This window comes from Coturnix japonica, chromosome 1 (genome assembly GCF_054131305.1).
Source record: "Coturnix japonica strain WE chromosome 1, WE-NBRP24, whole genome shotgun sequence".
NCBI classification, from domain to species: domain Eukaryota; kingdom Metazoa; phylum Chordata; class Aves; order Galliformes; family Phasianidae; genus Coturnix; species Coturnix japonica.
The window spans coordinates 12,446,595-12,464,005 of NC_140663.1; the positions used below are offsets into that span (position 1 = coordinate 12,446,595).

General features: G+C 44.5%; 1 long non-coding RNA gene across 2 annotated transcripts; it reads left to right on the forward strand.

The window, feature by feature from the left end:
* Positions 1–6,725: 6,725 nt before the first annotated feature.
* Positions 6,726–9,271, forward strand: LOC107306283 (uncharacterized). 2 transcript variants are annotated; one of them, XR_001552069.3, is made up of 3 exons: positions 6,783–7,924; positions 8,024–8,061; positions 8,940–9,271. It is a non-coding gene; the product is annotated as an uncharacterized LOC107306283 (long non-coding RNA). The 2 variants fall into 2 exon arrangements; XR_014948888.1 differs by lacking the exon at positions 8,024–8,061 and having other exon boundaries at positions 6,726–7,924.
* The last annotated feature ends 8,140 nt before the right edge of the window (positions 9,272–17,411 follow it).

Consider the following 17,411-nt stretch of genomic DNA (forward strand, 5'->3'; position numbering starts at 1 on the left):
GTATTAATGTGCTAATAGTATAATAAATCCTTTCCGCTCCAGAAGGGAGAGTGTTTTGTCACATTGGCTAAAGCTTTTCCATCAGCTGCCCATACCCAGCAAGCCCAGTTTGGATGAGGCTGATAAAAGAGCTCTTGTAATACTACAACTGATTGCCAGTCAGCTTTGAAACACTGCTCTGGATCCAGATGTCTGATGTCATGGCAAAGCTAATCCTGTCCACTTATCACTATTCCTAAGGAATAAATATGACCCTCTTAATAGGGAATTAAATAAACATAGCTTATCTCAAGAAATATTGTCATTTGGGAGTTAGTTTTTGCTGACTGGCCTATGCCTAAGCCTGTGCTTAAGCAGTAATGATCAAAATACTGGGCTGATGCAGTTAATACTTGTCACTGTGATGTATATTTGACCTGGGACTTGATGAATGCATAAGAACGTAAAACTGATGTGAAACCGATGTAATTAGAAGCTTCCTAACTGATGTGAAACACTGATTTTAATTAGAAATCAACTGATTATCTTTAGCTGAGGATGTGTGACATTAGTGAGGAAGTAAAAATAATTTCTTGAGATACTGAGTCTCATTCTTTGGAAAAGAGAAGACAGAGCTGTGGGGCTTTATATAGCTGCTGTCAGGGGGTCTGGTGTGGGAGAAACCTGTGGGTCTGCCTGCTGCCCAGAGACACATCTCTAATGGGGACGGCAAGGTGCCAGTGCTGCCCTGCGAGGAGCATCCTCTGAGCACTGCAGCCACACTGATTCTCTTGGGAGATGAGTTCAAACTGCCTCATTGGTTAAGGGCCACTGAGAGCTCCTTTTCTTAGACTGAAAGCTGCACAGTTTAGCTCATCAAAGCGAAGAGAAACCGAAGATATTACTGCTGGCTTGAAGTGCACCAGAGAACAGATTCAGGGAAGGAAGAGGCTGATACTAAAAGACAGTTTTACCACAGGGATGACTACATGTAATCAAAGAATGTAATTTATGTTGAGTGTAAAGTAGAAGTGTGGGGTTCCAGGGGTGTCTCCCAGCAGCAGGCTCACTGCAGATGCTGTTTTCAGAGGGAGCACAGAATGTTTGTGATACTGTGACTTGTGGTGACAGTGGCAAAGAACTTGATGATTCTTGATGTTCTTCTCCCATGCTAATCTCCTTAACAGTCCAAACAAGGATTAATTCAGGGAAGTCCAAGGCTCCGTGTTTATAGTAAAAGCAAGAGAGATGATTAATTTAGAACAGATCTGGCTGGGATACACCATTGCACGGGGCTGCCCTGCCCACCAGACTGTTCAGCAGCTTTACTGCAAGATCAGAAACTTCAGATGCGGCTTTTCTTCCTCTCATAACAAATTTTCCTGCCAAATAACTGTTTACAGACAGCTTCTCTTGATACATTTGATATCTTGAGATATTTTTACATCACACAATATTTGTCTAACCACAGCCAAACTGGCCTTAAGTCCTGTGGTTAACTTAGCTTAGATGTTCTGAGGCAGAGTATCAGTGTAAAAAATAAATACATCCCAGGCCTTTATCTTTTTAGTACCCTCTCTGCTTGAATCACTGTCCGCCTACCAGCAATAGTGCCCACTAGCCCTAAGTACCACATCTCCATGTTTCCTGAACACCTCCAGGGATGGCGACTCCACCACCTCCCTGGGCAGCCTCTTCTAATGCATTTCCACCACAGAAGGTTCCTGTAGCTGTGGTTTCCTCCCAGACAGTGTGATTTCCTCGTGGAAATCCACAGGTGAACCTTGTGCCTTCATTTTCAGAGCTCGACACTTGTAGGTGTTAATGAGGCAGCTGTGAGGCAGCCTGTGTACTATGCTGAGCTGTGAGTTGTTCCGTGAGCACATCTCAGAAGGTCATCACTGGAGATGGAGCTCTGGAACATGCCAGACAATAATTACGATGTGTGCTATTGTATTTTAAATTCTAGCTTACACTGTAGGATCTTCAGGCAGAATGAAGCTGCGCTGAGTGGCTGCAGTTGTGCAGACAGCATCCTGTCATACCATCTAGTGGCCCGCTGGGATACAGCATGCTTTGGAAGTCGCCCAGCTTCAGGAGAAGGCAGTTATTATTCGTACCATAAATTATTCTTAATTTATGTTTGTCACTTGTGCAACCCAACAGAAATGCATTTACGATGAATTTCTTGGATGAAGGGAAGATATTAACAATGTTATGGATGATTTAAAGTGGAAAGTGTGGGAGAAAGGAGGTAGAACACATTCTCTGCTTCTACCAAGCCAGTGTGGTCAGCCAGACAAACGTGGTGTGAGCATCAGAAGTTTCTTAGCATTAGAATCATTACTATGTGTGACCCGCATATTATAGCAAAGCACATCTCTGTAGTATAACTTTCTTTTTGATGAAATAAGGTAACCCTTCCCTTTTCTCCTACTGTCATTTTCTGGTAACTGTCTCTGAGAACTAACCTAGTATGCTTGTTAAAAGTGGTTTTCCACCCCTAGCTGCACTGCCATCCACAGAAGTTTGCCCTGTCACACATCTGATTGGGATGAAAAAGAAACCCATTAATTATTTCACTTTGTAATTTATTTTACTTATGTCGTTTTGTACCAAGTAGACGCACAAAACCCTGTGCTGTTACAAAGCAAGATGTAGTTTGTAATAGGATTGAGCAGCTGGATGCAGGAAATGCCTTTTTCTCAGCTATCCTGTCTTGGAAATTTCTCCTTAGCCAAAGTGATTTGTGCCTTCCCCAGAAACAACCTGACCCCCACAGGAGACATCAGATGTTTGCTGCAGAATTGAAGGTGGTTCCCTTTCAGGACACTGTATTAAGAACATGAAGAGCAGAAGAACTGGGCAGGATAGGACAGGATCCCCCAGGAGCTTCCAAATGCACTGTGTTTGTCTGAGCAGGACTGGAGTTCAGCTCAGATCTACACAGCAGTTTCAGCTTTCCAAGGACTTGTAGCACACCGAGGCTGAGAAGCAGAGCAGCTTTAGAACTTCCCATTTATTTGATGGATGAATAAATGTAGCATCCGCTCTGCATCCTGAGCTAATGCTTGCTGTGCCACTGCACAGCTAATGCTGCTACCCCAACGTTTTGCCTGTCCACCCAAACCTCACTGGAAGTTTTTATGTAATTAATTACACAAGCAAGCAGAATGCATTGCTTTGCTTTATTTTATTAGGGTTCCAGATTTTCCAACTGTTGACAAAGGATGTGTTAATGCCATCATTATGGAGTTCTGTTGTTTACTGTTTTCTTCGGCAAGCAGTATTTTTATTGACTTTGGCAGGCATGGGTGTTTTGCATGATTTCAATGGATTTTGTGGCACAAATGCATCATATAACCCAAGATGTTCCATAATAAACAGGATTGTTGCTACCAGATGGAAATAGTCCTGAAGCATTACTGGACTTGAAAAGACAAAAATGTTTTAGGACAAACATTTTAGGTCTTAGTTTAATTGTCTTCAGTCAACATCTACTTATAAAATAATATTTGTGAAGGAAAAACAAAACCAAAGAAAGGTTATAAAAAGGATTTATTTCAGGCTTTACTGTTTTATTATCTGCACACAAATTTAGTGTCTGCTGCTCTTGAAAAGACACACTGACACACAAGTGAGTGAGATAACTGCACAAAGTACTATGAGTCGGGGATATTTCTGATCAGGAAACAAAGACTCAAGGGATATTTTGGCTACAAACTTAAATATACATGAACTAAAACACAGCGGATAATGGCTGGCCTTATTTGTAGAGCTGCTCAAATTATTAATTGTGACTTTCGGTTTAATTCTAAATGTATCCTGGTAACAATAGCTCATGCAATTGGTGGACAATGGGCCCTGACACATGACAGATTTATTACTCAAATCTGGGTCATGGACACAAGGCCACAAAACGAAAATTAATCTATTCTACAGTACAAATATTTCTCATTCTAAATTGTGAGAAAGGAAGTCTTACGTGCTTGGGTGGAACGGCTGCACCCAAATACAGATGGTTCAGCAGGTACTATTTGCCTGCCAAATGAGACACAATAGATACTCTCACAGAGTGTGTTAGAAATTTGGAAGCAATGAAACGCACCGGGTAGACTGCGTGTTTTAGATCACAGATTGTAAAAATACATGCAGATGAAATAAAATGCAAACAGCTGTGAGAAATTGAGGGAAAACTGAAACAGAGAGCATAATAAAATTAAGTGTTGCTATGCAGTTAATTCTGTTATCGTTTGACCGGATTATATTTTCTAGAAATGAAAACACAACACAAGTCTCAAGCAGCCCGTGTAAATATAAAAGCCCTTCTCAGTGCCATTAAATGCAAATGCTGCTCAGTAAAAATAGTTCATAAATCCTTAGTGCAAACGTTCACAGCCTGCAAATTGTAAGAGTGAGCCGTGTTGTTCATGCAGGCCAAGGGTTTGGCCAAGTCCAGCTTCACGTAAAACAACAAACTGCGCTCCTGGCGCTGCGGTTTGGTAACTGTGTGTTTAACACCGTCCCGCCTGCTTCAGCACTTGACATTTAGCAGAAACAAACTGAGAAGGTGCCCAGTGACCCCTGCCCTTCTCCTGCTGCCTTCAGAGCCAGGAACGTGCTCAGGCACTGCCATTACCTGCCTGTCTGCAGCAGAAGGGCTGTTTTGGCAGAGCACTGAGCAAATGTGGATACCAGTTGAGGGGGATGATGCAGTGTTACCCAGTAGGAAAACAGTACTGTGGGGAAATGGTAAGAAAAGGACTTCCAATAGGCTACCTAGACCTGCTTGGACTGTAAAAAAACCTCGGCCCTCACAGTAAGGTCTTAAAAGTCAGGTTTCAGATTTCCTTTGGGAATTTTTCCAGTGTAATCTTTATAAAGCCTTCTCAGAGCTGTATCTGTATCACTGTGACTGGAAAAATGCAGTGTAAAATACAGAAAAAAACTGTTTCCAGAGATGTTTTTACTCAGTTAACTAAGTTCAGGGACCTCTGAAACGGCAGTGTCTGTGTGACCTGGTAGGTCATCCTCACTCCTGAACTGGGCCTGGGAGTTATGTGGGAGTGTGTCTGTGTGCCCAAGCCAAGTTCCAGTGCTTCCCCAGTTTGCTGGGATCACTGACAGTGCTCCAGAGCAGGCTGCTCTCCTTACCACTCTTCCATCTTTTTGTTCAGAAATAGTTTTGTGCAAGAGCTGGCATACAATCATGGCATAGAGCAAAAAGTTGCTTGGGGTTTAATTCTTTCCCCCTGCTCCAGGGACTCGCCTTGCTCTCCTACCTTCTCAAGGCATTTTGCTGCTTGTATTGGTCCTTGTAGGACTGATTTCTCCCTTTTGACATCAACTCTCTTTCTTTTTGCCTTTTTTTCTGGAAGCCCTCTCGTGCTAATCAAACCTGGGTGGGTTTTCCAGGAGACAGGAGGTGGAAGGCAGCAGGAGGCTGGCAAGAAGCCAGGCAGTGATAATGCTGCTGTGTCTGCTCCCAGCCCGTGGCACTGCAAGCATCCCGCTGGACCAGCTCTTTCATTAGCCATTCATCATATTCACAAACGAGCCCTTTGCTCTCAGAGTATTTTGAAGAATAGAAAGCCTGGAAGGAAAGTCTAGGCTGCCTAATTGCATGGTGGCTCTGGGGTCTCTTACATATATCCTGATGCCACTGCCACTGCAGTATGCCTCCCAGCAAATATCTGCTTGTCAGCAGAGCACAGACGGTGCTACTTTACCTGTGTACGGCACTTTGAAACCCCCGACTGTGGCATGTTGTGGTTGTGCTGTCACCTCACTGTCATGGTCTGCTGTGCAAGTGTGTGTGTGTACCTAACATTTACAACAACCAAACCCCAGAGTCGGTTCTAGGAATTGATCCAGCTGGTGTTTCAATGTTAGAAAATGCTCTGTTTTGCCTAGTTTCCTGGGGATTTTTCCAGTAGCTGGTTTAATCAGTCCTGCTGGTAGCCTGTCAGCCCCAGGCAGTGTTTTGGCACTGTGTGTTATTCCAACATAAAGCTGGAGCAACCTTGGAGGGCCATGGGCTGCACACTGTGAGGCTAACCCAGCTTGGCTGCTGCTGCAGAGGCATAAATCCACTGTAACTTCCTCTCTTCATCCCTTCTGCACTGAGCACACAACAAATTCTTGGCCATACGGACTGCCTAACGATTTTACCTTCTCCATGCTTTCCTTTTAGCATCCAAGACAGTTTTTGGTGTTTTTTTATTGGAGCTCCTTCAAGAGTGTATATATAGGCTTGGCACATAACGTATTCAGACATAGTTTACATTAAGTTGTAAATTTCAAGCACCCAATTAAAACGTGTGTTGTTAAGGGAAGGCAGAATTTAGGAACTAAGCGTTTTGACAGAACTTTCCATGGAGCTTCACTTGTGCTTTTATTAAGCTGGTATAAATCAATAACTTTCTGGAAGTCATGAACCAAAAAATGGGTGTGATTGAGCATCTCCCATGGGAATATAGGGCTCTGGCTGAGCACTGCCAGAGAACAGACTGGGAGAACAGGCCCCAGGACTGACCAAACCTGGACAGTTCTTCGATGTCTCTGATTAATTTTTGCTCATGTCTTACATGGAAAGTATAAACCTAAAGTTCCCCACGCTAGTGACACTCCTCTTGACCTGCTCACAGTGGATGAACTCCTCAGCAGCTTTCTTTTTAAATCTCTTTTTTTGGAACATGCTAATTGCTGAGTGAGAAAGGCTTGATGGCTTGGCACAAGACTCAAGAGGCGTGGGAGATGCCACCACTGAATCCTGATGGCATGTCAGCGTGCCATGAGCTGCTCATTGCTTGCTTCTGTCTGGCCACTTTGCTTCCACTTAGACCCCTCCACTAAAAAACAAATGTTCTCGTCTGATTTTCGTGATAGCATCATCACCAGAGGCTCATTTCAGCGCGGAGCCCAAGGACTGGCAGCGGCGTTCTGACAGCAGTGCTTGGCCCCAGGCCTGCTGGCTGAGAGTGCAGCCATGATCGTCCATGTGCCCGCAGCCAGCCTGTGGCGCTGCCTGCCCAGCTCACACACGGCTGTGTCCTTTCACACTCACAAGACCCTGACAAGCCTCTGTCCAAAGCTCTGCGCAGCTGGCAGCCAGCCTGCTTGTGATTTTCCAGTGACACGTGTTCAGCAACGGCTGCCGTTAGCTTTGGCAGATGCAAGGAAAACATTTTGTAACCCTGGAAAATCCCCAGTACTCACACTCCATCTGACTGCTAAGAGCATCCTTCTCCAATGGCATCTTTAGGCTGAGAAGCATCAAATAGAGTGAGCAATTGTCTCTAGCCTTAGAAGGAATAAGGGCAGGGACAGAAGAAGGAAAAAGAAATTCTCTTCAAGAATTTCATGGTATTATTTCTCTTTAAAAGTACTAAAACCCCAGTTAGTCCTCAGAACCATTCAGCTTTCAAGCCGTGCAGTTGACTTAAAAATCAGATACATCTGATTCCATTTGTCTTCTGAGTTTTTACCTTTAGGAGGTGGCATTTGCCAGCTTTTCTTTGCAGTCTCGATGGCTGGAAACTTTCATTGTAGCGGAAGCTGAGATGCTCGTATAATCATATGACTGCAAAAGTTGAGGACTAAGGATCACATTGCATGCCATGGGACTAGCAATCAGCCTGTTGGCTGCACTGCAGCATTTCCCTGGAGAGCTCGTCCCGCTGCGATTAATGTCCCGAAGATAATGTACAAGGTGGCAGATGAGCTGGAGGAGTGATCTAAAGGTCACATCCAGCCCTGTGCGATGAGCCAGCACAGGCCAAGGGATCACATACCTTTCAAGTAGGACCTCTACACATAGGCTGGGCTGACATTCACATTGACCTCAAGGCTGGATAGAATTTCATTCAAAGTGCATTCAGAAGACCTGACATCTCTGCTGGTGATGCTGAAATGAGTGGAAGTCGAATCTCAGAACTAGAAAAGGGTTTGTACCTTCTTTTTCTCCCCCCCCCTTTTTTTTTCTCTTTGTCTTGTTTTGTTTTGTTAGGTGGCATTCACTCTAACTCCCTCTTCCATGGACCAGAAATCGTACCTCATACAGAAAGTAACTTTTGGATGAAGGTAACAGTACAATACACACACAGAGAGGAAGAGATCATACGAAATGTCTTGATGAATATATGTTACATGTATATATACACATATAGAAATGAATATATTTCCTTTTTGCGTGTGTTCAAAGAAAATGTTGTAGTTTTTTTATTTTCCAAGCAGATTTTATTCAGAAATTTTCCTAATTTGATAATACGAATAGATTAAAAGGTCATCAGCCTCAAAACAGAATATTTTGGATCCAACAGTGTAAGTAAAAAGTGCCTTATTTCAACTGCCCTATTAAGAAAATCAGTCTTTGCTATGGGAATCGCACTCAGCACTCTAACAGCACAGAATACTGACCAGGAGCTTAAGGCAGATGGAGGCAGCAGAGCCCCCAGAGCTGCAGAGCCATTCATTTCTTTGTCACCACGAGGGCTGTGTTGGGCCGAGGAGGTCACACTGCACTCAGGCACTGCTTCCTGCTCCAGCACACAGTGCAAGGGCACATAGCTTGGGGCCAGAGCTTGTGCAAAGGCTTGTGAGGGAGCAGGTGGTGACCGCGAGTTTTGCAACCAGCTGGCAGGACACTTCTGTATTTCCATCTGAGGTTGGGACACTGAGACGCCCTTGCCAATAACCCTCATAGACATCAATGATGAAACACTCAAAGAGACCGTATCTCTCTTGGGAGATGTTAGTTCTTTTATCTCAGTGAAATTATTATTGTTATTATTGAGGGAAAAAAAGCAAGGAGAGGAATGTCAGTAGGTTTTGTTGTTGTTTCTCTCCGCTATTTGCACAACCACTAGAAGGCTTTGTCATGCTCTGGGTTCTGGAGCAATTCGGTTGAAGAATGAGCTGAAGGTTGGATTTCTTATCCCCATTTCCATTGACTCTTCCAGGAGGAAGGGGCACATGCTACAAGAAGGGCCCTCAGCTAATCCAGGGCACCAGAAGACTGCCATGACTGCGTGCTTCTGGGGAAGGCATTTGGAGCAACCATAAAGAGGGCATTTGGGACACGTTTTGCCTTTCCCATGGCAGAGAATGGGGTGAAGTGTCCTGGTGCAGGGTGGGGTGATAAGCACAGCTGTGGTTTTGCACAAAAATAAAATGCGGAGCGGTGGAACAAGCTCAGACAGGAAATCACTTATTTCCTTGTGCTGCTGCTATGACAGCAGTGTTGATGTTGGATCTTCCCTAGGTAAAAAATAAAAAGCAAGTTCAACCAAAATAGGGCCCGATTCCTGTAAGGATGAGCCACTGCCTCCTCTGCAAGGTGGTTTTCTGCAGCCCTTGGGCTCAGAGCATCAGCCATGCAAACCATCAGAGCTGGATGGTAGCACATTTATCATCCTTTATCTACAAGATGCACAGCTCTGAGTAGGGAAAAATTGTGATTAAAATTGTTTGGTTGAACACAGTAAGGAACAAGGAGGGATTTTCCAATATTTGAGGTGGTTTCATTCCTGTTGCCCTTGAGATGCAGATTTATTGTCTTGTCACTTGATGGCAGCTGCTTGCACTCCTAACTCCTCTGGTGCCTTGGGAAAGAGGGTAACAGTTTTTAGTGACCACAAAGTCTTCTCATGTCACTTAATGAGGGAACACTTGGGATTTCCAGGCACCAGAGTGTGCTCTGCCGTAGTTTTCACTGCAGCCTTTGTGCTTCCTCTGAGAAGATGCTGTGCGCTCTGCTCAGCCCATTGGCAAAAAGGACAAACCTCATCGTGGTTCTTCTTCCCTTGCAATTTTCTCTTACCGTGTTGCCTAAGACAAGTCAAAAAGCGCTGTTGTTTCATCAGCCTTTCCCTTCTGGCACCACAGGCAAATTTGAATTTTCCAACAAAGCCGAAGCAGGGAATATTTGAGAGGTTGTGTGGCAGCAGCTGACTGCAGAGGAAAATCAATGCTCCCCATCAAAACAGCTCAATAGCCTCATGCACACCCACAGAGGTTTTCTCTCCAGATGCTATGCTTTGTCCTGATAACATTTCCAGTTGTCATCACGAACCTGAACTCTGTGTTTCACCTGCAAACAATTCAGTGTATCTGCTGAATTGAATAATATTGGCGTATTTGCAGTCTCAGGTCAATCCACCTTCTTAAAAACGTGTGGAAGAGCAGAGCAGACCTACACCAAAGAGCTGAGGATTTTGTGATAGAGCATTCAGGGGACTGCACCAGTGTGCATCTACTGATTCAAAGGAGCGTATATCTGTTGTACAGAGATCTGTATGAGACCTGAGCTGTGGGTGGTGACTGTGTAGGCTGGGAGGTGCATGTCTCCTGCAGGAGAGGCACATGTCCACCCAGCTCTAACTGCTGTCAAATTCCAGCATGTTAACCCCATCACACAGCTGGGTGCCATCAGCAAACTTGCTGAGAGTGTGCTCAGCCCACTGCCTGTGTTACCAACAAAGATGTTAAACAGTGCTGGTTCGGTACTGACCCCCAAGGAGCACCATTTGTCACTGGTTTCCTCTGGGACATCAAGCCATTGACTGAAACACTTCGGGTGCTACCATCAAGCCAACTCCTTATCCTTATCCACCCAGTGGTCTTCATCTTCCTATGTCATCTGGATGAGACAAAGGGTGACTTTTGCAGAATTACAAAACATATTATTGTTGTATACCTAATAAGAAGTGGCTTGCAAAACCACCAGTAACAACAACAGCCAACCAGACAAAACCCAAGGGATTCCAACTGAAAGGCAAAGCCAAGTGTGAGACAGGGTACCTGTCACAGCTGGGCGTTATAAAGCTGAAGAAACCAATCAAATCAGCCCCAAAGCTGCTGGGTTGGGTCTGGTGTTTTTATAGCAGGTTGATTGTCCTGGGAGCTTTGTGGCTCCTGCAGGGTGAGTTCAAGTTCATGATATGAGCTTTTATGTCATGCCTTCAGTGTGCCACGGGGCAGAAGGCCAAAGGTGGCGTCATTTCACACAGCTGGGAAGTGCATTTAGCACTGCTCCAGTGCAGGCTCTGGAAGGTGTTATTTCAGGGTGAAGCGGTTTTGTTTTGTTTTGTTTTTTGCTTTTAAAAAACAATATTTTGGTCCAAAATTAGACTGAATGTAATTGGCTTTGTGTGTTTTCTCAAATCTTTCTCTGCTGTGGAAAGTGGAGGGTGAAAAGAAAGGAAATACAGTTTACTCGCTTATCTGTAATGATTTCCTTTGGTTTCCCCTACCCATCAGTCATCCTCACCATATTTCCTGGAAAAGAATACTTTTAGCAGAGGGCAGGATTTGGACTGAACCTCACACTAGTGTTAGCCCAGCACGTATCCTTTTGGGGGGGAAAATTCAGTAGGAAAACTACTACGCCTTCTAGCTTTTTAGCGGAACAAGCCATGCCTTCAGTGCAAAGCATTTTCTTTGTTTTCATTTGACTTTTGTGGAAGGGGAGAGAGCCAGAAATGCTTCACCTGTTTCTTTGAAGCTGCACCATTTAGAGGAAATGAAACCAAACCATCCAATAGCAGCAGATCAATGTAACAGGGACAAACAAGAGCAAGCCAACATCTCACCCATCCTCCCCATGCCACGTAGACAAACCATCCGGTGGCTGTGTCCCACCTTCCAGCTGTGGAGGAAATACTAAGGCAGAATGATTGCCTGATAGGCTTCTGTCAGTTTAAACATTTTTGTTTTAAATCGTGAAAAAAATACCTCATTTTTATTTCAGTTCCATTTATCATTTCTACTTCTTCTATTGCTTCAACCGTAGCTGTGAATGAAGTTTCTGTCTGAAAAGTTGTGCTGACAAACTCAGCAGTTCTGCAGTCTCAGAACTTAGTATCCAACAGTCCCCCAAGTGGGCAGATCCATTGAAACCAAGCCTTCCTGCCAGCAGTTCTGTAACAAACTGGCATTTTTCAAGGAAAAATATGCTTCACAGGAGAAGTTCCAGCTCTTTTTTGCCCAAATCATTGTATAAAGGCTTTCATAACAGTCAAAAGGTCAGTTTGTTTTTTCCAAGAAAGAAAGTTCATATTTTCTACTAATCGCTAACAGGAGAGGAGGTAAAAACAGGTAAACGCTCATATTTTGGTAGCAAAAATTGCACATTTAGGCCCTTCATACATTTGAAGCACCGCTGAAAAAGAAAGTAGCTTAAGGTGTGGGTAGCTGGGCTGGGGCACCTGGAGCTTTGCCCAGGGCTCTACTCTTGGGCAGCCAGCTCTGGAGCCTGCAAGTGCTGCTTAGAGTGATTTGTTAACACCTGGGCTCACTTAAAATGCATAGATCATGACCTGCTGTGGGATGTTTGACACCGAAACCCATGCATCACCCAATGATGTGTGGGGGAATTACATTCTTTGCTTGAAGCAAGAATCTTCTTGCTTGCAAATGGAGCATGGGAGTTGGCTTCCAGATAAACAGAGGGAATGATCAGTTCAGACTGGACTTCCCCTGGCTCCATGCTTATTCTTCTCAGTCATGGCAACCTTGAGGGCATTTCCAAAGCTGCTGGTGGTGCTCTGCTCACTGAGGCTCAGCAAGGAGCCCCATTTTTCAGGCACTGTTTGGACCCTTGCTGGCAGCACAGGGTATATATGCACTCCTCCCCACTCATCTTGTTCCCAGCAGAAAGTCCCAAGTCACAAACAACTGAAAATAGCAAAATGATCTCATAGATCAGTTGCTAAAAATACAGAGAAGACTCTAGTTACAAACACTGTGGTCTACTGGTTTATTATTCAAGTGGCAGAAGAAAGCATCACAGAATCCTGGATTCTGCCACTTCTGGAATAATTTTCCCTTTCTGGTGTTGCCTGTGTCCTTTCCCAAGCAGCACTGAGCTCACACTGAACCTACTAGAGGCCCTTATGCAGAAGGCAGTGTGGGGAGGAGGAGGGCACATCTCATGTGGGCCACAACCTTCACCCAGAGGTACCCTTGTTGCAAACCTGCTCCAACAGCACAGAGAAACCTCACACACAGATCTGAGATGGCCAGCGTCTCCCTAGAGGACATGATCCCTATAAAACACCCATGGGTGCAATAGTGTTGGCCAGCAGCCTGATGCTGCTTAAGGACCCCGTGCACTTTTTGCATGGATGGTGGTGGGAGAGGAGTTGCTGTGGGGGCAGCTCCTTGCTCATGCAGCTTGGAAGCCTAAAGGTCAGTGGCAAAAGCACACTGTGCAGGACTCCTCTGGCTTTTCTAGGTGCAAGCAGAGGGAGCCTGGCTACAAACACAAATGTACCTTGCCAAGGCAGTTTGGCACAGAGGGACGCATCATGCTTGATGATTTCCCTTTCCTGCTCACACCTAATGAGCAGGAGGTTTCCACACCTGGGGTGGATCTAACTTACTGCCTTGAATTTCACCCTGGTGTCAGCCATACGCTCACTCTGGCAGTGCCAATGCCACAGTGGTACTGTGGCACTCTGGTCCCAGAGCTGCCCACTGCTTCCCATAGGCTGCTGGAGCTCAGGGCCTGGCAGGACAGCATGGCAGGGGCTGCACAGTTGGAAACTGCTCCAAGCAAAAGCCTGTGAGTGATTTCACAGCCTCCATGGAGCTGCACAGTGGGGCACAGTGGGTGTTTGAGCCCTTCTGCAGAAGAATAAAATTCCAGCCCACATCCCAGGACCCCATTCCAGCCTATCTGGAGCCCCTGTCCCCTCTTGGCAAGGCTGATCCAAAGCAGGCATTTGCGCAGGGAGAGACAAGCTGCCAGGTGAGAGCTGTGCAGGGCAGGAGCAGGACAGCCCTGTGGCTGTGGGCTCCTCTTTCCATGTGACATTATCGAGCGAACTCAGGCTGCCAAATATTTCCAGCACATTCTTTACCTGAAGGTATTTCCTTTCACAATTAGGAATAGTGGCAGAAACGAGGATTTGGCGAGCAGCACTTCCTGCTCAAAGCTAAACGGAGGAGGAGATCCTAAATGGGGAATATCATCCATAACCTTCCAGTTCAGAGCACTTTAATGGCCAGTAGTGACAAAGGGAATTAATAGAGCGTGGGTCTGAAAGCTGTTGTCTTTTAATAAGGGGAGTGACTATAACAAAAACCATCATGGTATAACGTTAATTCCTCCAGCGCATTAATAAAGTATTGTGTTTGGTTTGAAAAACCTGTACAGCATACAGTTACCAGGGAATTAACTAGAATGGGTCAAGAAAAGGTTCTTTCACTGATATCTCATCACTGATTCACATATTGATCACTGGAGACCAACAACTTGCATGACCACTTTTAGCAGGGGTGCCAAAAGGTCTTTTTGCTGCAGTTCAGTTTATCAGTGAACAGGGCAGTGACATAAAACATCTGCTGGCAAACGCTGTGGAAGACATGGAAACTGGGAGGTAGTGAAGAGGAGGAAGATGGGTTACTGTTGTGCAAAGCTGCCTTGCCTGGCTGCAGTCCCAAGGCACCCACTGACAGGTAGCTGAATTCCAACTTATGCAACACCAGAGACAGACATGCAGACTTTCTTGGCAAGCAAGAATTCAGAGACAGATTTAAGTGTAATCATAGATGATCACTTCAGCATAAGCTGCCAGTCAGGTGGCAGCCGATTACACAACTCGTCGTGTACAAAATGAAGCTACCAGGAAGAAATGGGGCAAGGACGGATCCCTTCTCACATTTGTGAAAACTCAGAGAACTTTAGTGGTTTGAAGTTGGACAAACTCAACCTTGAAACTGCAGTGTTAGGAAGGAAACTACTGGGACAACTCCACACAGTATTTCAAGAGGAAATTATGTATGAGAATTCAGTTCTCTGAAAGAATCAGCACGAGTGTGATAAGGGAGATCCTGTAATGTCACTTACCTTAATTCCAGCAAGCCATACCACAAGGTTTCTTATCAGAAGTCTTTAAAGGATCATAGAATCACCAAGGTTGGAAGAGACCTCTAAGATCATCCAGTCCAACCGTCCACCTATCAGCAATATTTCCCCACTAAACCACGTCCCAGAATCCCAGAATCCCAGAATCACAGAATGTGATTCCAAGGCCTCGATGTGTTTCATGTACTGAGGGGCCCAAACTTAAGAAGCTAAGAAGTTCTGTAAAATGAGGGGAGGTCTGTGGATCCAAAGATAGGAAATAAATAGAGTAGAAAAAGTACTCAGCTTTCACAGACAGGAGTGGAGTTTCTCAGTGATCTGTGCTGTAACTCACAGTGCTCTACATGTTATGAAACAGTCTGAAGAAGGATGAGTAAGTAGGAGATGCTGGAGCTGCTGAGTTATTTGAGGTAATAAAGATGTGCCCCGATTGTGAAGAATTGCAGAAGGATCTTATGAAATGTTGTGACTCCAAATTAAATTTGGAGATGAAATCCAGTGTAGATAAATATAAACTGATGGGCATAAGACATAATCCTACTTTACATGTGAAATGATACATTATGAGTCACCTACTACCAGCTACACACAAAATCCTGGAGTTGAGAAACCAGCATTATTAAAATGTCAGTACAAAGCTGACGAGCGCTAAAAGCAAGCAAACAAGAAAACATGAAAAAGCAGAGACTGTAACACTAAACTTAAAGCCAGTTGGATTTCTGTTAGAAAAGGTTCAGGGAGAGACAAGAAAAATACAGAGCAGTAAAGAACTTCTGTGCAACGAATAACTGTAGGTTGGGACACTTCAGCCTGCAGTGGGACTACAGCACAGATCTGTGTACAACACCTGAATGGGGCAGGAAGGTGAAACCTGCCCTCGCCTTTTCCAAACGGAAGAATTAAATGGCACAAGAACGTAGCAGTTGGCAGTTAAGAAGCAGCTGCAGAAATCACGCAATGTGAGTATCCAGCCACATTTTAGTAGTCCCTAGAAAGACTCTGTGTTTTGGCATACGGCATCGTTGTGTGTATGATTTTCAAAAGAACAAGCACTCTTAGCTTTGCCAGACCCAGGTCTTCATTAGCGTGTTCATGACCACAAGCCAGGACATGAAAGGCTGCACGGGGACGGCTTTCTCTTCTGATTTCACTGTGTTAATCTATTTGCTTTGGTCTGAAGGTGTGGTGTAAAGATTGCAAAACTTTGTACGGAGGTGAAATCTTCCTTTTATCTTGTGCAGATTTATCGCTGCAATAAAAGCAAGTAGTGGTCTTCGAGCAACAGTGCTGATGGTGAAGCTGCAAAAAAAGACAGCGTGAGATGAATGGCAGCTTTAATGATGTTTGTCGTTGGCATTTGGCTTAACAAGTTGCTATAAGCCTTGAAAAATGGATTAAGGTTAGACTGGTGCACATTAACAGACCACTGCTTTGTTATCACAGGGACACGGCCACACTCCGCTTCGGTTGAACAGCCTCAATGCTTTGCAGCAGATTATAGGATAGACTTGAACCAGCTCAGCTGAGACAGAAATCGCGGGAGGCACCCTCAATAGAGGGAGATTAGCTGTCAAGCTCTGACCCTTCTGTGAATTATGGACATATCCCTACCCAAAGCCATTTAACCCACAGTTTATCCTCTTAAATTGCTGGATAGACCATCCTTCTGACACCAAAAACCAAGCTGCAATTGCTTACATATAAACCAGGGTGGCATCTTTCAGAACATGGAAAACTCCCTCAAAGGGAAGTGTCCTTACTGCTGCTGCTGAAGAAACCGCATCACAATGACCCTCAGAAAACAGCTTTCTGCTTTTCCCTTGGGAGGAAAAGGGAAGGAAGTTCAAGACTGATATTCTTCACTTTTTCTTAGAATGAAAGGAAGCCTCACAAGGCTTAGAGTTCTTACAAATCACCTGACACAAAAGTAATAGTTTTATGAATCTTTTGGTGATAGGAATACTCAGTCATCAGCAAATAAGTCTCTGTCATAGAATCATAGAATCCGTAGAGTTGGAAGGGACCTTTAAAGATCACGTAGTCCAGCTCCCTGCAATGAACAGGGACACTGCGAGCAAACTACCAAGAACTGGGTCATCAGAACTCACAGTATTCATCAATGAAACATAAGAAAATGTAAACAGTTAAATATACACATCAATTAAAGTATGTTTGTGTAACACATATAGGGATCCAGAAACCACATTGTTTCAGATACAATCCCAATTGCTGAAGTTGTACAGTCCAAATGTCCTGACTCTTTTTTTCCTCACATGTAAATCAGCAATGAAGATAAACATGCAGAAGCATGCAGGATTGCATAAAAACTCAACTACCATTAATTATATAACTATCAGCAAGGCCATTGCTGCAGGCTCCAGGTGCCCTTTCTTGTATTCCAGTGTGATGTGAAGGGACAGGCAACAAGTACAAAGAAACAATCTTTACACTTGTATTACAGACTGCATTTAAGGCACATTTCGCCTTTTAAAGTTTTGTAGGAACTAGACATGCAGTTTCTTCAAATTATGTAAATCCCATTCAAGGGACGAGCTGTTCTTTC